Consider the following 21,694-nt stretch of genomic DNA (forward strand, 5'->3'; position numbering starts at 1 on the left):
GTTCCATTAACTTTTGTGCTGGGGTGTGCCTGGCCTTTGTGGCTCCCCACAGGAGGCCCCACAGTCTAACTACACACCCTTCCAGGTGGGTCCTCCAGGTCTGCCTAGAGAGGTCTCACAGATGCCACGAATCAGAGGCCAGCAGGCCCAGATAAAAGAAGCTGCAGGTCAGTCCTTGGCTAGGACTAGAGGGGCAAGGAAGAGTGCTCTCCTCTGGCTAGAGGACCTTCAGGGATAACTAGAGTTTGTTTCTGGCCACATTTGCATAAGATGGGTTTGCAGGGAAAGAGAGGACCTAAGAACTTTAACCCTGAGATAAGGGTGAAACTAAGAGAGGCCCACTAGGAAGAGGCCCAGGGAAGGAGCAGTGTTGAACTGAAATTGAGCAGTGCAGAGCTACTGTTTATAGGGTCCCTGGGGTTGGAACCTAGAGTGGCAGGTGGGCCTGGGTTCCCCTACCAGTTACAGTAGCATAAACCCTAGGAGGGAGGAAAGGCTTATTTTAGAGCCTGAACAAAGGGCTGAGTTTAAAGGGCTCAGAGCAGGGGCAGAAGATGCTACCCAGGGCAATGTGACTGTTCATGTACTGTACTCTTTCCTATCCTGGAAGGGGTTCATTTGGCCTTTGTAACTTGGTCAGAGGGCCAAGCCATAGAAGATCCACCAAGATTGGCTGGCAGCCTGCAGGTGGTGCCAGGGGTGAGTACCAGGTCCAGCTGCTGGGAGGTACTCAAGAGGTGAGTGCCCCCCATTACAACTTTCAATGGCACTTAGGCACTTTTGAAAATGTTACCCCTCAGTGGTGGTTACAATATAAAAATGGCACTAAGAATAATCAATTTCTGCTGAGTATTTTTCTGTTAGGAAACTATGTATTTGATTCCAGTAACATTGTTCTCTTCCTGTCCTCTCTTTGTCCCCACTGTTTCAGGATTGTCTTCCTCGGAAGAGATCTGGCACTATGCATCCTGGCATTCATGACCTCCAGGCTTGATTACTGCTACGCATTATAGCCTTGACGCAGGAAAGCATCCCTCTTTAGGACAGGACATAGGCATGTGCTTAGGTCCCACTGATGTGCTTAAGTGCTTTCCAGGGCCTATACCTAGGAACAAAGCTATCCACCCTGAAAAAGCTGGAACAGAATGCAGTAGCCCATGTGTTAGCAGCATGCAAGGAAGGATTGTCTAGTGATGAGGGTGCTAGTCTGAGACTTGGGAGACCTGGGTTTAATTCCTTGCCCTGACATAAACTTTGTGTGACCTTGGGCACATCACTTAGTTTTCCACATGGGAAACGGGGATAATAGTACTACCCTACCTCCCATGGGTGTGGGGAGGATAAATACATTAATAATTGTGACGTGGTTAGCTACTATGGTAAGGGGGACCATATAAGTACTTAGAAAGATAGCACAAGAGCATATCACCTTAGTAATCCAGTCTACCTCTCCTTTGAGTAGAGCCTAGTTCCAGGTCTTTATTGTAATATTCATAGGACTGGCCCTAACGACATGTGAAATCATCGCTTCTTCCGAGGCCACACCATCCATCAGTCAAAGGGGAAGGCTTATGATAGAACACTCATGGGAGATAGATCTAAACTATGAAATTCATTCATGGCAAGCAATAAAAATGATCACAGGCCTTACTGTGTTCATAACTTTATGCAAATCTCATCTCTCTGACTTACCGTTTCTACAAAAAGCTCATCAAACTGACTTACATACTCAGTTTAGCACATGCTTCTCCTAGAGGTGGAGAAGGGAGAATGAGTGAGACTTTGTTTGTAGCTATGTTTTTCCATTTGGGATATGCCCAGATACTATGATGAGGAGAGCTATTTAAGTCCATAGCTATGGAAAGCTTAATAGGAAAAATAATTATGTTTTATGGAAAAAATAAGCATGTCTTGATTTTAATGATCTGTACTAAAACCTCCAAGTCTTTTAATGTGTGTGTGCCTTAATGTCCAACTAAAAAGGAAGGCTGTTTTAAGACCCATACCTAAAACGGGGGATATGGAGAGAAAAGAGTGAGGGCAAAACTACAAGAACCACAGGAGTAAACTACCTTGGACAAAAGAATTTAAAGAATAATTATCAGAACATTCTCAGCTAAAGAAAGCTATCTAAATATAATTTGACAGGTGGGAGTGCAGTAACTGTATATTTTTGGGTCAAAATTCATGAAAATATTTCAACAGTGTAACAAAATGTCATAATTGTTAACATCACTGTCAGATGAAATATCCAAAAGCAGTAGGCAGGGTATGGCAATGTAATCTCATGCTATTAATAAACCATTCCAGACCCATAACAAGGAACAGTTGCAGTACTCAGTAACAAAACAGCAGGACTGAAATTTCAGGGAACATGTTATTATAGGACTAATAGAATTGGCTGGCTTCCATTTTTCTGAAAGTGTCTAAAATGTCTGAGAGATGATTTACATTGAATAGTTTCTAATTTTATTGAGAAACTATACATGTTTTCCGATTTTAAAGTTAAAGTTAAACAGGCTACAACAATGTAACAGATACAAGTGTCCAAAAAATCTAAAAGGCTTGAGGTAAGAAATTTGTAATTGGGAAGCACATGACTGTACGCAAATCAGAAACCTGTAAATTGACTGGATACATTTTGCTAATAATCCATGATTACATGACCACAACATGAACAAAAAATGACAGAACAGATGAGTAGAAATACCAGTGTAGGGGAAAAAAGGGATACACAAATTTTGAGGTCTTATAGGAGCAAGAACAGAATATTAACAATAAAAAACACACAGATTTGAATGAATGAAACAAAATCATCAGTAAGAGTCTGAAAAAGAAGAAACCTTATGCGAGACACTCAGAAGAAGAACAATGGGGGAAAAGATATCATCCTTGTAAAGCTCTTCAACAGATTTGTTAGGAGTTGCTACTGTAATTCACAACCCACCTGGACCTTGTGGTCTGTGGCTCACAGCAAATAACTTGGAAAAAGAAATCAACAGGATACTGAGATTTGAAATGACTACCCAAAATGCACTCCAGCTGCTAAAACCACAGGAATCCCCTTGCTTTCTTCTTTCTTTTTCCATATTGCCTCTTTTAGATAATAGAGTGGAAAGAAAGAAAAAGCAAAGTCCTAAAAATAGTTTATCACTTAACCACAAAATCACATTAGCTATGTTTTGTTAATACCAGAAATCATGTTATTGTTCTACCTGTGCCTCAGAAAACTTAGTGTGAGAGAACCTGTACCTTCAAACATTAAGGAAAACAAAATATAATGAAAGTCTCAGGGAAAAAGCATTTATGCTTGGAGTCATAAGATGATGATGTAATGTCAGGATGCTACAATGACCCAAATCTGTGCACTCCACTTCCTTCATGAGAACAGACTTTTACATATCAGCCAATCAGTACTCTGCGGCAATCAATACTGCAGATACTGAGAATGCTTCTGACTGTATCAACTGGAGTTTTTTCTTTGGATTGCTGAATAAATCCAACATTCCTTCCAACACTGGACAGCTCTCAGCCCTTCACCAGAATCTATCTGCTGAAGTCATCCAGTACTAATAGACATCTGTTAGCATTGATTTTGGCTGTGGAAGCTTTCAGGGCTGTGTTTCATCCTTGCTCCAATGGTGCATCATCTTGTGATCCAACCCCTTGTGACAAGGATTTGTGATTTCCTACAACTTCTGGTTTCCTCATGAATGCTGATCAAGAGCACATCTCTAGTCTCTTTTTTTATTTGGTGCCTCAACCACCTTGCAGTCTCTTGGATTTATCAACACTAGAAAAGAGGTTGAGGTTAGGCCAGGGTGTGTTAATTAAACCTTTAGTTGACACCCTTTCCTTCAATTCATCTAATCCAAGTGTACCCCAGCAACCAGCTGAACTGAGATAAAGATGCTAACCCAGAGCTACATTAAGGAAAACACCATGTTTAGGTTGATGTTAGCTAGCAAACTCTTATCTAATCTTGACCTCTTTTCTAGTGTAGTCAAGACCTTAGTGGTGGAACTGAATAGATATTAATCAACATCAGTTTATGACGTCAACTTCAATGATGGTCACGTTGCATCCATTCCAAAAGCAACAACTGAAATGTGCTTTGCCAGATAACACACTCCAAAGAACCATAAGGCTTTTACTTCCATCTCCAACAGATATCCCAAAGCAATACATATTCTAATTTGCACTCAAAGTCAAAGTTTTACAGTGACCTCATGTCTGTTTATATCAGTTATATCAACAGATCAGCACATTCGACCATCACACATTCCATCCATTTGGAAAGTTATTACAATTTAACACTGCTGTACAATCCCCTCACTGGACATGAAGGGGTTAACCCTACACTCCGGGCAGGAGGCCACGCCCCCTCAGCACTGCTTTGGCAGAGGAGGCCACACCCCCTCAGCACTGCTTTGGCATGCTCCAACTGGAGCCTCAGTATAAAAGGGAGCAACCCAGCTCAGTCTGGATCTACAGCTGAGAAGCAAGGATGTGTATGGCAGGCTCCCTCCTAGGAGCTGCTGGAGTGCCAGGTCATGAAACAGGCACACCAAGACCCAGGTACATATGCAGCTACCAGCGGAAGCCCAAGAGGAGATGGAGCCATTGGGAGTTCCACCGGTCAACCACCCCAGTGGACCATGGCACTGGAAGACAGGGTAGGAAGCAGCCCAGGGGAACTAGACATTAATCTGGTTGTAGAACCTGGAACCAAGTCAGTGTATTTTGGTTGGATCCCTCCTGACCCAGTGGTGAATATACTTGCCATTGACAGGGTCCTGGGCTGGGACCCAGGTCCTGTAACCTACCTCTGGGGAGCAGCCCATACCCCCTCTGATCATTAAGTCACTCTGCCCTGCTAAGGAGGGTAGCCACATTAACCCTGCCCATTGGGCCACACAGCCCTGCTGAAGAGGGCAGCCATATTGATTCTGGCCAATAGGCCACAGCCTGGCACTGGGGACCACCTTAATGACCCAACTAGTAGACCATTCTACCCTGAGGGTAAGGGTGAGTGTTGAAACTTGACCATGGGGCTATAGTGGCCCCACTCTTTCCCTAAAGGAGATGGGGTGTACCAGGCCTGCGACAAGCCCACTGTTTAGGTTTTGGGTTAAAGTGCAAAAGAGTCTGTCAGACTCCCTCAATTTCATTTTTTGCCCATGCAAGTGAGTGAGGGTGTTTTGCTATGGCAGATTTGTTGTTGTCAAATTAATCTTCTGTTTTGGACAAAAAGTTATGAACTGCTCTATATGCACCCGCTCCTGATGTATAAATTAGATTCCAAGAATCAGCACAAGCAGCAACAATATGGGCACAGGTCAGGTCCTGGAGTTTCAGATTTCTTGCAAAAGGCATACAAGGAAAATCTAGTGGAAAAACTGCCCAAAGAGGTAATTTGAAACTCTAATTATTCTCTCTGAATCAATTAATTTTTCATCAAGCCACCATGAAACAGTCAAGCATTGCTCAAAGTTTATATTCTATGTTTTATATTGTGCCATTTCAATTAGATTTTTACAAAATAAATAACACTCCTGTTAAACCTTTAACTTTGTAATGCAACCTTATACCAAAATACCAAAAATATGGATTTAGTATATTTCTTTAAAAATTTAGACCCCTCGTCTCCCTATTTTGACCTTAGTGTGAGAATCAGGCCCTCTATATCTATTTCAGATGCTGTCATTTCCTGCCACTTTGGCAGCCCTCAGCAATGGAAATTGCATCTTAATGGTCAAGTCCTCAACTATGGCCAGTTTGACTTACATTTCCAGCGAAGATATTATGAAACCTAAATAATGCTCCTGGCATCAGTGTAAATAATCCTCTGTCATAATACTACTTGTAAATATTGGCAGAATTTATAAATTATCTAGTTCAGACCCACAGGGCTGGATTCCCCACTGCACTGCACCTTGTGTACTCATTTACATCTGTGCACAGATCATTTGTTTTTGGTATTTCAATAGCACATACAGACCTCAACCAAGGATTAGAACCCCATTGCATTAAGAACTGTGTACCCTCAGAGATGGGACAGTCCCTGTCCCAAAGAGATCACAGTATAATATGATGAGATGCAAAAGATGGAAGAAACAGACAAGAGAGGGGCAGCATGGTAGAATAAGGTTTCACTAAAATGAACATGTCATGCAAAATAAACCATAGCTGAAACCATAGTCTGCTGCCTGACAATGGGGGTGGGCAGCTGAATGTTTTCATAGATTCAAGGATGTTTAAGCCCAGAAAGGGCAATTAAACCATCTAGTTGTCTGACTTCCTGTGTCATGGAATGTCACCCAGTGATTCCTGATCAAGCCTATAACTTTTGTTTGAGCTAGGGACTGTTTCCTCAGGCATTTTGGACCCATACCCCAACCTTAATATTTTTTTTTTTACTTGGAGCCACCATCCAAGACATGCCAGAGGATAGGGGCACCGTTTCAGATTTCAGAAGGGGAGTGGGGGACTTTCAGCTGGAGTCAAAGCTCTTGTACATTTTCAAAAAAAAAAAAAAAAAAAAAAAAACTATTTTGGAAGCATTTGTTGTGATTATTTTCCCCACCCAGCCGTGCAGCCCATCTCCACATACCTTCAATGCATCTGCAAATGCCACCCAGCCTGAAGTTGCCCCCCCATGCTCATCTTCCCAAATCAGCTGGTAGCACCCCAACCCCCAAACTCCCCCCAATCACTTGGCAGCAGTGTCCATCAACCCCACCCAGCAGTGCTCCCTCACCCCCATACTGCCTACATACATACAGTCTATGACACTGGCAGATGAGTGGTGGCCCCTGCCCAAGGTGGGATGGGGGGGTGTAGGAGGAGTGTAGCTGAATCCTACAGGGTGCAGGCAGCTGGGTGATGTGAGGATCCACGCCAGGGGCAGGGCTGGGGAACCTGTAAAGCCATTTTGCCTTGGGCTGGTAAACCAGGAGCGTGCTGGAAGGTGGCACGGGGCTGGGAAAGGAGTAGGCACTGCATCTCACAGTGCTGCAAGAAGTCCCACAGGGCCTCTTGGTGCCTATTTGGAGCACGTGGCTACCTGGACAGGTGCACTGGTCATTGAATAAATCCTCCATGTTGGGAGCAGCTCTGGACAGGGCTGGTGCGACTGTCCCTCTGAGGATGAGGAAGCCTCCATGTGTCTGCAGGTGCCCTTGTCCTCCTGGGGTATCTCAAACAGTGACTCCAGCTAATCTGATTGCCCATCCACCTGGAGTTGGGGCCAACCCAAATTTTGACTGCTAGCCATGCTGCTTTTGCACCCCATTGGAAGTTCCTTTTTATCCTGTCAGTTAGTGGCTGGCCTGTGCCTTGCTGATAAAGCATTTCTCAAATAATACACCAGAATTAGATCTGGTGTCGTCAAATGTAAATTAATATTGCTGGGACATTGAATCCTTTTCTCAACTCAGCTCAACTCAGCCCATTTAAAACCTGTTCTTAACTTTCCATGAGCAGAGCAAAAATGTCATTCTGCAAGGACATCAGCATTTAGCATTTTTCTTTCATATTGTAATTTAATTTAAATTACTTAGATTTGTAGGCTTTTTTGGACAGGGACCATAATTTTGTATTTTAAAAAGCTATATCATTAAGAATAGTGAAGTGGTGAGAAATGCAGTGCTTAGCATAATAAAAGAAAATATCAAGCAACAGCAAAAGGATGTGTAAAGATACAGAAAGGCAAAAACTAGATAAAACACTTAAAAAAACCCTTTGCAGAGATAAACCGCCATAGACTGTAGGTTACATCCTCAACCGGGGGAAATCAACAGTCTCACTGAACGCAGTGGAGCTACACCACTTCACACAAACTGAGGATCTGGCTCAGTCTGTTCTACAGTATCGACAACAGCCTTCCAGACAGAAGCCCGCTCCCTCCATCCCCTATGCAGTCATTTACAAAAGTTTCAAATAAGCATTAAAACACCTAAAAATCAAGTCTGACAGAACAGTTTTACACTCTCTACAACATACGTTATGTATCACAACATGTGAGATGCTTCAAATAAAAAATTCATAGAAAATAAGGGCCTGATTCAGGGATCCTAGATTCCAAGGCCAGAAGAGTGTGTAATCTAGTATAACAGACCACTGACGTTCCCCCGCAAAATAATTCCTAGAGAATGTATCTGTTAGAAAAACATCCAATCTTGATTTAATTGTCAGCCATGAAGAATCCACCACCACTGTTGGAAAATTGTTCCACTGGTTATTTACCCTCATGATTAAAAACATGTGCCTTCTTTCCAGCGTGAATTTGTCTAGCTTCAACTTCCAGACACTGGATCTTGTTACACCTTTCTCAGCTACACTGAAGTGCATATTATTAAATATTTGTTCCCCACACTAGACTAATCAACTCATCCCTTAACTTTCTCTTTAAGCTAAATAGATACTCAAGAAGCTTAATTGTTATAAGGCATGTTTTCTAACCCTTGTAATCATTCTCACAGCTCTTCTCTGAACCAGCTCCAATTTATCAACATTCTTCTTGAGACATGCTTCTCTCATATCTTGTAAGCTCTGCCCATCTGTTCTTTTAAACCTCACTCTCCTTGTAATGCTTATATAATCGTTTATTGACTCTTCCTTCACCCCATTAGTATGAGTTGTTCCAGACACAAACAACTTGTTAATTATCCAGGGTGGCAGCTGAAATAAGTGTGCAGTATTGCAAGGGAATATTGGATTTTGCCCCTGAATTAAGTGAAGAGATTACTTTACTGAGCTTGGACACTGTATGTATACTGGTCCCCAAACTGTAGTAAACTGGCAATTTCTTCTATTTCTTTAAAAAGATTGTTTACTTATGAAGTTCTTTCTGCCCTGTATTGTTCTCTTCCAGTTCTGAAAGAAGTGGAGAGAAAACAAATCATCACTAGCAAACTGTCTTTTCCATTATTTCATATTTCAGGGTTATATTTTCTTTAACTAAGGGCTTTTCAGGTGAAAGTCACCCTAGTGCAGAGAACCAGCACCATGTCTATGCACCAGTTAAGTACCAGGGTTTAAGTGGGACTTAAGTAGTTATTAGTTCTTGTACAGGGCCCTTGCATATGGGTGAATGTCACCTGTTCATAACAAGCATTTTTGCTGTCATTCCCTGATCACCATTATTTAATTGTCATTGCTGCAGAATCTTTTCATGTTGTTCTATAAGTGGGTAATTGATCTGTAATTTTAAAAAACACCCTAAATTAAAACGATCATCAATTGCTTTTTCTTACCCAATAATTGTGTGTCCTTGTAAGACAGAAAGCAATGGCTGCAGAATGGAACAGATACCATCTGGAATGTTTAGCTATAGCTGCTTTATGATATGTTTTGAGGCAGTTGGCATACAGGACATGTTAAATTATCTTGGCAATTACTATTCCTAATAGGAAAATTAGACACTCGAACAATGCAAAACAATGAATAATGAAAATATATTCCTAGTTTGCATCAAAGCAATACTGTTGAAATAAATACATATTTTTACTTCTAAATATTATGTTGTCAAAGGGACTGTTACTCAGGATACCATCAGATGAGTCCTCTCACTGGGGATTGCCTGGCTAAATATTTTAATAAATATATGTAAATTCCTCAAGGTTTCATCTCCACACATCTTAATAGTAAAACACAACAAAATAAGGCACAGAGTCCATTTATTTTTGGTTCTGCACCCCTGCACTCAGGGGCATTCACAAGGGGGCGCAAGCAAGGGCATGGACCCCCAGAGCCGCAGCGGGGAGGAGGGCACAGAGCTCCTCTGCCCCCTGGTGGGGGCACAGAACATGCCCCTCCAACTGAACTGGAATTTATATTCCTGCACACACCCCTGCCTGCACTTAAAAATTAATTTAGAAATAAAATCTCAGCTTCAAATCACACCAAGATTCATAGCCAATTATAGAGTAAAGATCTTACCAGCACACATCGTTGGTCTGACACATGCACAATGTATATGAGCTCCTGGTCATTTTAGGCACTTGGGGACAGATTAAGGATTTTAGGAGTTAGGCACCGAGGTGATTTTGAAAATCCCACTAGGTACTTGTATCATGAGGAGCCTGAAAAACTTTAAAATTCTGGTCCATGGAGCCCAATCCTGTGGGCTGCTGAGCACCTCCTGCTAGACTCTGGGGGTACAGCTACACTTTAAACTGGAGGTGTAAAGTCCAGCTCAAGAAGACATACCTGCGCTAACTCTGATTGGGCTATCGCACTAAAAAAAGAGTGTGGCTGCAGCAGTGTGAGGGGCAGAAGGGACTAGCCACCTTGGAGTTAAGCCCATCCAAGACCCTACGTAAATACTTGAGCAGTTACCCTCTCCCATAGCTACACTGCTGCAGCTTCACTCCTTTTTTAGTGCACTAGCTCTGTGAGAGCTAGCACAGGTACTTCTCCTTAAGCTGGGAATCACACCCCATCTTGAAATACAGACATACCCCGGGAGCCCTCAACCCCCAGCGGAACCTCACTGAAGACCACGGGAGTTGAGGGTGCTCAGCAACCTCCGAAGTCAGCCCTTTGCTCCGTGCCATAATTCAGATACAGGTACGTCATAGAGCTGGGTGAGAAATGGTTTTCCTGTCCTGTGAGAATTGCCAAGATTTTTAAAGAGAAATTTCCATCCCTAACCAGGGCAAAAAGTTGAAATCTCTACAATTTTTGTGAATGGAAAGTCTGAAAAAATCCTCATTGGGCCAACTGAAACATTTAGTTCCAATAATTCTGAAACGTTTCATTGCAATTTTGATTATTTTACTACAAATTAACTTTTTTTAAATTAAAAAGTTGTTTGGACCCCAAAACTGGACATTTTCTAACTGAAAAAGTTTTAACAGGACATTTTGACTATTTCAAAACCCTTTTTTCCCCAATATCATGAAATTAGTCAAAACTGACCCTTTCCTGCAAAGTTTCAGTTGTAAGAAAGTGGCATTTTCCTACAAAACATAGTTTGAAAAATTCCCAACTAGTTCTAGTACTGTGCTTCCTTACAAACTTTTTAAAGTTTTATTTTATTTTTTCATTTCCATTGGTCCATTACCTACAGGCAGGCTTTCATACCACTGCATTCCCAACAGCTTTCTTCCTAGGTGGGAGTTAGAGTGGATGTCTTTACTTGTATAACTAGATTATAAATTCAATGGAGCAGCAACTTTCTTATTTTGTATCTTTAAAGCATGATGCGCACCTATGATGCTATATAAATTATGACAATTTTCCCAAATTGGGTTTAAAAATAAAGTAATTCAATTTCAGAGTCTCAATACTGGGATTTTTTTAAATACATCTCAAATGCAGGTATCCAGTCAGGCACCAACAACCCGTATGAGAAGAGTAGATAGAACCTGCAGCGTTCTTTATGTTTTTCTCCCTCTCTGTACAGTTTTGCCAGGTAACAGGTCTCTGCAGACTCTTTCCTGCTGGACTGAGGCTAACTGAGCATTTCCAGGACGTGGCAACTATAAGTCTCTTTGGGAGGATATAGACTTTCTATCCATCCCAGAATATACCGAGGATGGTCCCCCTTGGCTACAAGAGGCTTTGGGATAGCTTCAAAAGGAACAAACATAAGGTCATCCACGTCTGATGATCCTGTTCTCAGATCCCTGTGGGATTCAGTGCCATGTCGCTCAGGTAACATCTGCCTTCTCTGCAGGAAGCAGGAAGACAGCTCCTTCCAGAGGGCAGTACAAAGGTCAGTTCCAAAGACACAACCAATAGGGTCATTAGGATCAGTGCCCAAGGCATTGGCCCTCTGTACAGCAACCTGACTCCAAGCACCAGGAGGCTGCCCTGCAGTCTATCACAGCGAGTCCAGGATCAAGAACCTGATTCTTGTCATCTACTCCAGCAGTTTGACAATAATTCTGTTGTTCTGTTGTCTTCAAGTGGCTCCTCCAAGTGCCACCCCAGCCAGCAATGCGGTGCCCCGGTTTTGCTCTTCAGAAACCCTGCTGCAGCGTGGAACCTTTGACATTGAAGTAAAGTGCTCATCACCCACCGATAACCACTCCTGGCCCCAGCCACATTCCACAGGTCACACTATTTAAAAAAAAGTTGTTGTTATAACTACAGATTTTTAAAACGTAGCGGAGAATTGGAAGACTTGGGATACCAGCGAAGCCTTTTCCTTCTAGAACACCTGTTCAAATCCAGCCTTTGCGGGTGCTAACTGGCACTTGTGACCATCTGATGGCTATTTGGTGACAGGTGAAATGAGTGTTCTTGTCTGCATCACAACTGACACCCCAGTTGGGTAGCCATAGGAAAAAATAGGATTGTTTGTGTCTACACTGCAACCAGACACCGACGGCTAGCCCATGCCAGTTGACTTGGGCTAAGGGGCTGCTGAATTGCAGAGTAGACACTCAGGCTGCTGCCCGACTTCTGGGACCCTCCCTCTTTGCAGGGTTCTAGAGTCTGGGTGTCAGGTCGAGCCTGAATGTCTACACTGCAGTTAACAGCCCTTTGGTCCAAGTCAGCTGGCACAGGCCAGCCGTGGGTGTCTAATTGCAGTGTAGACATACTCTAAAAGAGCACGGAGAATTGAATTACCTTCTCTAACCTGCTGGAGGTGGTCCCTTTGGGACATGTGTAAGGCGTATTGTTGGGACTATATGGAGAAACTTGCAGTATCGCTGCTCGTGCTGTGCTTGTTCTGTGACTGGAGACTTGAATCAGCTTGGTTAGTCCCATAGACTCAGACTAAGGTCAGAAGAGACCATCACGATCATCTAGTCTGAACTCCTGCACAACGTAGTCTCATGATTTTATCACAATTCTTGCAATACTTTTTTTTCCCACCTCTTAATGCTCCAGGTCCTGGAATCAAATTAGAATCTCAGAGCTTTCCTTTTAAAAAGTTTCTAGCCCTTATGATTGTGAAGAGAGCTTGAAAGCATGACCTGGATGTGCATAAGGTTAAAAAACCAGAAAGCAAATAGGAAGAACCTCAAATGTATTTTTCTAGTGGATATCATGAGTTTTAGGAGGTCTTGACTCAGCTTTTTGAACACTTTGGACTGGCAATAGGGTTTCCAGTTCTGTCAGTCTGACATCTTTTTCAAATATTATTTGAAAAAATAAATATCTGAGTATCTGAACATTATGGCACTTTTTATAGCAACCAAAAGAATGCCCAGTTGTCAGCCTGCTTTCACAAGCACCAAATGACACATCAATGGAAAGATCAGATCTTTTAAAAGAGACCTGAAAATACAAGAACATTTCTTTCCAATAGTTTTGCAGCAAGGAATGAAAAAATGTAATCAGCTTGGCTTTCTCCAGCAGATTTAGGAGTGAAGAAATGATTGTTAGAGAGGCTGGCAGTGTCCTTTTGAGATACTTCCACACTGACTGGCAACAGTTAAAAGCAAGGGTTTTACAATAGCTTAGAGTCAGAATTTTGATTTTTTATTTTATTTTATTTTACTTAAAACCCACCATAAATTCAGTGACCAATACATTATTTTGGTATTCTTGCTTCCTGCTCATTTTACAACAAGCATGCAAATTCTAATTCCTGAAAAGCCAAAATACTGTAACTTGCTCATTATGCGTACAGAGTAAAGCATTAAAACAAACCTCCACACCTCTTTTAAATTCTTAGTATAAACAAATTCAGACAGCTAAACTTTTAACACATCAGAAAGAGGATGTTGAATATAGTCCTGTAGTGCCACCTTGAGTTCAGAAACAATGTGTAATCCAAGCTAATTCCTAAAATTTTCATTCTGGTAGCAGTGGTTTCCAACATTTGATAGACAAACAGATACACTTTGAAGATTGTTTAGCAACTGAGTGTCTACTGGGGCTTCAGAAAATGTGCCTTTACATATTTACATATATTATCCTTGGTATATCTAATTTCATGCAATCTAGAAAACACTATTGAAAATGTGAATCTCTCTAGATGCAGCAGAATGTAATGGTCCGAGCATAATAAATCTGTATCATACCTGCAGAACAGATGCAGCTGAGATTTTTTCGCCCAAGTTTGGAGCAGCTTTACTACACTGTGGTGTCTTTATTCCAAACTTGAGCACCTTAGTGTATGGGCATCCATGGTGGTCCCAATTTACACATTTATCGTATGTCTCCTCTACAGGGGGGGAGTTCTGCTGTCAAAACAGACTGAACCTGCTCACCACTCCTGCAGTAAAATGGAATTACAGGAGCTACTTCTGTATCAAAGTTCAGTGGTTTATGCATGCATCAGATGTATCAGGGATCTGTGGACAGCAAGAGAGGTTGCATTACAGGCTTCCAAAACTGTGGAGTACCAGGAGTGGTTTACATGGGGAGGACCTGAGAGGGCATAGAATCTGGGTTTTTAAAGATTTTTAAATTCAAATTAAATACAAGTTATTTTTTTAAAAATAAACCCATTTGAAATTATAACCACATTTAAGGCCAACATTTACTACAAAAGATCAAATATCAAAATATTAAGTAGTAAACAATTGCCACTGAATTTTTTTTTAAATGCCAAACCACTGAACTGCTGGAAGTCACAGGCCAAGCACCTGAAACCCAAGTTTGTTGAAGTTCTTCTCCAGCTTTTAAGAGCAGGAATTTCTTCTGCAGGAGCAGAGAGAATATTTTCTTCATTTCAGTTTATTCAATTGAACCAGTTCAGTGACTAATTCATTCAAAGTTAAAAAACCAATCTGGAGTTGAAAAAGCAGGAAAGCTTGCTTTCCTCTTCAGATATATGAACCACTAGGTGGAAGAGGATAAGATCTACTAGATCTTGATCATGAAGGAAATGTGGTATCACCAGATACAACCACTTCAGTTCATTAACTGCAGATAATACTTCCTTTGTTTATTAAACAAATCAGTCTGTTTTAAATACAAAACATGTTTTGATAAGCTTTGTTTTTCTGTAACCAGCACACTTAAGATCGCTTTATTTAAATATAAAATAAAATACTGTTTTTGTGCATTTTTAATTGAATTCAAATTTATCCAAATAGAGCTTGACAAAAAAATCATGAGTAAAACAATCAAAAGAAATACATCATTCACCATCTTTTAACATAACCAATGATGTAAAAATTAAGAATCTTAACATAAGTGAAACTATATAATTGCTTAAATATCTTATCTTCCTCCTTAACAAAAAGCAGCACCAAATTTGGTGTAGATGCTATATTTAGTTGCGAATCAACATATTTGAATGGATACCAACCAATGAATCAATCTCTGTAGGAAAATAAAATACAAATGCAAAACATGATTAACATCAATTATTTAAATCAAGATTTCCTGCTTGTTTGTTTAAATTATTAAAATTGGTGATGTAAAATTGCAATTGAAGTTTGGTGATTTAAATATTTTGATTTAAATTAATCTATCCTGGCTATGACTCTTCAGAACTCTACTATAATGTAGTATATTATTTAATATGCTGTATTATATATACCTTTTTCAATTGATGTTATACTATGATGAAACTGCTTTCATTACATGTATCTGAATATGTTGGAATAAACATGCACATATTGAATATTTCTTTGGCAGACTATTCCAAATACCAGTAACAGAGAAAAATCTCTTCCTTAATCCAAACATTTCTTTCCCCTTCTCAGAATGTGAGCACACTAACTTTTCTGTGAAGCCTGAAAAGGATTTTTTCTACATGTAAAGTCACATGGCTACTTGAGCTTCCAAACGCCACCAAGTCACATCCAATATCTTGGTTAATTCAGTCTTTGAATTAGTGGTTTGTCAGATAACTGCACCTGTGTGGCCAGCAGAGGGAACCCAAGCCACTGCGCCTTTATTCTCATAGATCTATCAAAAATAGTGCTGTTTTATCACTTATCTTTCAACGTTATCATTAGATGTTGGCTGCATGTGTATTGTTTTTTCCAGTGTGTATGCTGTCCCAGCTCTGTGCAAATAACCAATACAGCAAACCACGATTGGATTATTCAATAAGACTAGAGATCCATTTCAGTAACTAAGGCACCAAGCCAGGTTTATTGCCGATGAAGCATAGTAAAAAGCACCTTATATATGCTATCAGTACACTTAATACATGTATGTCCGTGACAATGGACTGGCTCAGTGAACGGCAGGACTTTCTGTTCCTCACTCAGCCAGAAAGACACTTCCTTTGAGACCCTCCTTTATACACTGATACACGTTTCATATTGCCTCTCTGATGTGTATAGTTGCCACCCTTTGACATGGCAAGATGCCACCCTTTACTTTGTACAGAATGGTTAATTAACATCTTTATTACACAGTTTTTTATTTTTGGAGGGGGCAGTAGGTCTTTGTTGTTTTAGGAATGTGCTTGTACCATTCCTGGCATCAGGATGTTCTGGCATGTGCTTGTGTGTTGTGTGCCTAGCACTTCTTTAGGAATGTGTATTTCTGCAATACCAGCTCTGTTCTTGTAATTTTTGATTTGTGCTAACTTTGCTTCATAATAACAGGGCTTAACTGCTGCCTTGGCTTAGGACTCAGGCCCTGGCCCGTCATACTAGGTCTTCTGTCTTACGTTCTCACTTTCTACTACTACATTTGGAATCCCCTTCCTCAGGGCATGCAATCAGAAGACAATGGGGCAATGATTTGGGGCCTAAAATGGAACCCAGAAGTAGCCAAGGTTTACTCTTCCTCCTAACGAAAAAAGAACTCAGCCATAGTTACAAGTCTCATCCACATGCAAAGTAAATCCTGGAATAACAATAAAAGTCTTATAGTGCTTTCAGCCACAGATTTCAATGCAGTTTACAAAAAAGTGAGTACTACTATCTTGATGTTCAGATGGGGAAACTAAGGCAGAGAGAGAGGACATGACTTTCTCAAGGTCATGCACAGCAAATCAGTGGCAGAGCTGATAACGGACTCTAAAATCTCGATTCCCATCCAGTGCTTTATCCACCTGACCTTGTCTCCATAACTATAAAGCACTGAACAGCTTTACTTGATTAGAAATTTAAGATAAAAGACCAAGGCTATGTCTACACCATCGAGCTTACAGCGGAACAGATGCAGACGTGCTGCTGTAAGACCGCTTGTGTAGCTGCTTTGTGCCAATGGAAGAGAGCCCTCCCATCGACATAATAAAACCTCAACAAATGGCAGTAGCTATGGTGGAGGGAGAAGCTCTCCTGTTGACAGCACTGTGCATACTACCACTTATGCTGGCGAAACTTATGTTGTGCAGGGATGTGTGTTGTCACACTCCTGAATGACACAAGTTTTGCCGGCATAAGTGGTAGGGTAGATATGGCCTGAGGTAAATTACAGCAAGAAAAGAAAGTGTGATACAGGAAAGAAAGCTGCCCCTCATTTATTACTGTATAGGTGGGCCCTGTAAAGAGTGAGCTGGGAATAACGTATTGTAACACAGGGCTTGAAAAATCCTCTAGTTACTGACAAGAGAGACCCTTACGTGGCAAGCATACGGGCCTGCAGAATTTTAAGCTATTGTTTAAAACAAAACCGGTTCCAGCACTTACGTCTGCAAAACTTCCAAAAGCAAGTGGAACAGAAACAGTGTCCTCTTCCTGCTAAGAGTCATGTCAATGTCAGTGTGCTGCTTGGGAAATCTAGCCTGTTGACAACTCATGATTTTATTGCAAGTTTCTCGATACTTGGTAATTTATTATAGCCCCAGCTCCTGCATTCATTTGATTATGTGAAAATCTTGGCTTTTTTTTTTTTTTTTTAAATACATTCCTAGCCCTCATGGTTATGGAGAAAAAGCTTGAAAATGTGAAGAGTGCACCCTAAAGGCTCAGAAACCAGAAAGCAAAGAACTCCCTAAATCCCAAATTTATTATGTTTTTAAAATCTTGCGGGTTTTTTTTTTTTTTTTTTTTTTTTTTTTTATAAGTCTCTCATGATATTTTGCTCCCTGACTGTAATTTCTGAATGTCTGGCGTTCACAATGGTGAATCTGAGGAAACAACAGAGGCAGGCACTGAAGTTACAGATGGGATGGGATGGGGGGAAGTCACTGATTTATAGATGTAGCAAAAGACCTCATCCTCCCTCCAACTCACAGCAGCCAGGAGACTCTGGAGAGGGTAAAGAGACAGAAAGCTGATTTTCCCTTTCACCAGCAAGAGGAGCTAGAGCGTCAAATATAGAAGACACCTAAATAACAAGTAGCTGATATGAAAGATGGAGTGACCAAGCAGAACCCAGGGACAGCATGCTACTGGAAATCCAATGCCCCTTCTCACCTGATTGGAGTGGCAAACAGGCTGTGCTTCACACAGAGGACCAAACAGTGCATGGCAACCTGACACGAAAATGTATAACACACTTGTGTGCCACACACTAGCAGTCCCTGTGGCTCTAAGGCCCACCCCTCTCCCCCAACTTCAGAGACTGAGCTCCAGCCCAAGTCATAACTTCAAAGCGCTGCAATTTTTTAAAATGCTAGCACAAGCTCTGCTAACCCAAGTCTGTTGACCCAGATTGTGATACTTGCTCCTGTGGGCTAGACAAGCCCTAAGACACTGGGACCCCAGGATATTGCATGTGGAATTCTCCACCCCTGCATGTTAACCATCATATAGCAGCAACCCCAGTCTTCATGTGGTAAAAAGTTAAGAATCACAGAGCTATGAAATGAGTCCCAAAGATTTTTAACTTCATGTTTAAAGTTAAAATACTTGTTCTGTGGGTGGTTGTCACATCTTACCCTGCAGATTAGTTTACTGGGAGATTGTGTGTTTGTTCTGCCTTCCTGTGAAGGCTGTCTGAACAGTGCTAAATGAGGCAATGCTGTGGACTTTATGAAACTATGGACACGCTTACTCTGCCCTCCTCCACCATTATCTTGTATGAGTTACTGAGGACTGGCTCTAAAGATTCCTGTGTAGGCTACATGACCAGCTGCACACTAACTAGAACATTGTTCTTGCTGTTCAAGTATGAACTTAGGAATCTTGAATATTGGATCTTAAACTCAGGAGTATTAGCCCACGAACAAGCACTTGAGCAGATTTTAGAACTGTAGAGTGGCAGCAGGAAAAGGAAGAGAAATGAAAAGTTACTAAAAACGTTCCCAGTGTCACAGATTTGTGAGCGTAGTAGCCAAAGCAATTAAGAATTGGGTCAGGGAGGTAAAAGCATTACCATTAGCTGACATTGAGCAGGACAGTGAGTGGTATGATAATCCTGATAACTTGGAGCAAATGTCATTTATAAAGCTGTTAGTAGAGCAAATGTGTTTATCTCGGAAACAGTTTTTTTCATAGATTCCAAGGCCAGAAGCGAGCACTGTAATCGTCTAGTCTGACCTCCTGTGTAACACAAGCCATAGAACTTTAGCAAAATCATTCCCAGAGCAGATCTCTTAGAAAAACATCCCATCTTGATTTTTAAATCATCAGTGCTGGAGAAGCCGCCACACCCCTTGGTAAACTGTTCCAATGGTTAATTACCCTCACTGTTAAAAATTTGTACCTTATTTCCAGTTTGAATTCGTCTAGCTTCGGCTTCCAGCCATTGGATCATGTCATACCTTTCTCTGCTAGACTGAAGAGCCCATTATTAAGTATTTGTTCCCCATGTAAGTACTCTTAGACTGTAATCAAGCCTCCCCTTAACGCTTTCTTTGTTAAACTACACAGATTGGGCTCCGTTAGTCTGTCACTTTGATTAAAGGATTGGAAAACATTCTTTATTCTAATGACTTTTCTCTGAACTTTTCTGTGATGCTGGCAGACCAGGTGCCAGCCCATGCCAAGGCCTTTAGGCCTCACTGAACACTGCCAGATACATAGCTGGAAGCCAGTCTGGCTTCCCTACATATTAGTATTGCTAAAAAAGAGATTAGACATATAGAGATGTGTTTTGGACTTTATGAAATGTTTGAGTTGCTGTATGCATTAATCTCACTTATATCTATCTCCTGTTATAAGGTAATATTTAAATGTTTGCTCTGCAACTATAGAAGTGTTTGCTATGAAACAGAAACCCCCCCAAGTCAGGAAAGAAGCATTACAAAGTGTGAAATACTAGTTTACCACAAGAGGTATCTCCTGCCCAATAAAAGAAAGCCTATAGATACCAGATAAATCATTGTGGAACACCAGTGGACAAAAGACTGATTATTTTCCCCATAGTCATGAAGAGGGGATGTGCACAAATGCTCATCCCATCACAGCTTGAACTCTGGGGGGAAGGGAATAAAATCCCTTTCAAGAAGAATTTGTTGTCACTATGCTGCTTGGAATTTGGAGAGGGCAATATTTCTAAGCATAAGCAAGGGATCCCCAAGCAGCTTAGCCTGGGTTAGCCCTAAAGGACACACACAACTTGCACATTACAGCAGCTTCAATTACTTTTTGAAACCTAAGACTGTAATGCGTGTGTGTGTCCCTGCTTTAATGTTGTAAATAACTTTTCTTTTTTTTAGTTAATAAATCTTTAGTTAGTTTATTACAGCAGTGGCTACAAATGTTGTCTCTGGTGTAAGATCTGAGGTGTAGTTGTGCTGGGGTAAGTGATCAGTCCTTTCAGACTGGGAGTAACCTGAATATTGTGATTTTTGGTGTAAGGGACCATCTATCACAAAGGCAGGTTTGCCTGGGTGGCAAGATTGAGCGGAATGTCCAAAGGAACTGTCTGTAACTCCATGGCAAGGCTGTTATAGCGCTTGAGTTCACGCTTGATACTTGGTTGGTGAAATCCAGTTCTAGAACACACAACCAGTTTGGGCTGTGTGCCCTGGTTTGTAACAGCCTGCCCTGAGGCACCCACATTAGTGAGCTACTCCAGACAGCTTGACACTCCCCAATTAATCAACCTCCTTCTTGAGCTGTGTGCACCAGAAGTGGACCCAATATTCCAGCAACAGTCACATCGGTGCCAAATACACAAGTAACATAACCTCTCTACTCCTACTCCAGATTCTCCTGGTTATTCATCCAAGGATTGCATTAGTGCTTTTGGCCATAACGTCACACTGGGAGATCTGCTGATTATCAGCCACAATAGAGCAGAAAGTTAATACAGAAGTTTCCACTATTAATTTAGATCCACTGGCTACTGAAACATTTCTTTCTCTGCATTCCTTATGAAGCAGATATTTCATCTTCAGCAATATTGAGAGCACTTGGAATGATTTCACTTCAGAACCAGTTGATCAGAGTGCATTACTTCCAGCATTTGGTCTCCATCAATAATCCGCACCATATGCTTCAGAGAAGGCAGTAAACCCTCCCCCCTCCCCCCACATAATGGGGGGAATACCTCCTGCTAATGTCCGAGAATAAAATATCCTACTCTGTGCTGGGGATGGAGTGAGGGGTTAGGAGATGGGAAATATAACATTTAACCCCCTGAAAGAGAAGGGAGTGGTTAATATTAGCTCTAAACAAACACCCCCGTCTCTTTTGCTGTCTATCTTGAGTGTGTAGTTAAATCCATTCTGAAAGGCTGGAAAACAAAGAAAACCATCTGATTCCATAGAGAAGAAAAAAAATTAAAAGGAAAGACATTGCATAGAGATTCATGGAATATTTCTCCATTAATTCAAAAGCACTCTGCTTTACAGCTATAGGTCCACATTCAAGCCAGAGTGGACAAATAAGCAATGCTGCATCTTAATAGGAAGTACTACAACTTAGTGCTTGTGTAGACATTGCAGAACAGAACCGAGTTGCAGAAATCAGAAAATCCATGGTGT

The 21,694-nt window shown here is 41.2% G+C and overlaps 1 protein-coding gene and 1 pseudogene across 1 annotated transcript in view; both read right to left on the reverse strand.

Moving 5' to 3' along the window:
* The window catches only part of SLC35F3 (solute carrier family 35 member F3), a 218,042-nt gene that overhangs the window by 130,239 nt on the left and 66,109 nt on the right, over positions 1-21,694 (reverse strand). The window lies entirely within an intron of this gene.
* LOC137145264 (rRNA methyltransferase 2, mitochondrial-like) lies at positions 11,288-12,723 on the reverse strand (annotated as a pseudogene).

Source organism: Emydura macquarii, unplaced genomic scaffold, assembly GCF_026122565.2.
Source record: "Emydura macquarii macquarii isolate MOO-44397 ecotype Brisbane River unplaced genomic scaffold, CSIRO-AGI_Emac_v2 contig_3517, whole genome shotgun sequence".
Lineage (NCBI taxonomy): Eukaryota > Metazoa > Chordata > Testudines > Chelidae > Emydura > Emydura macquarii.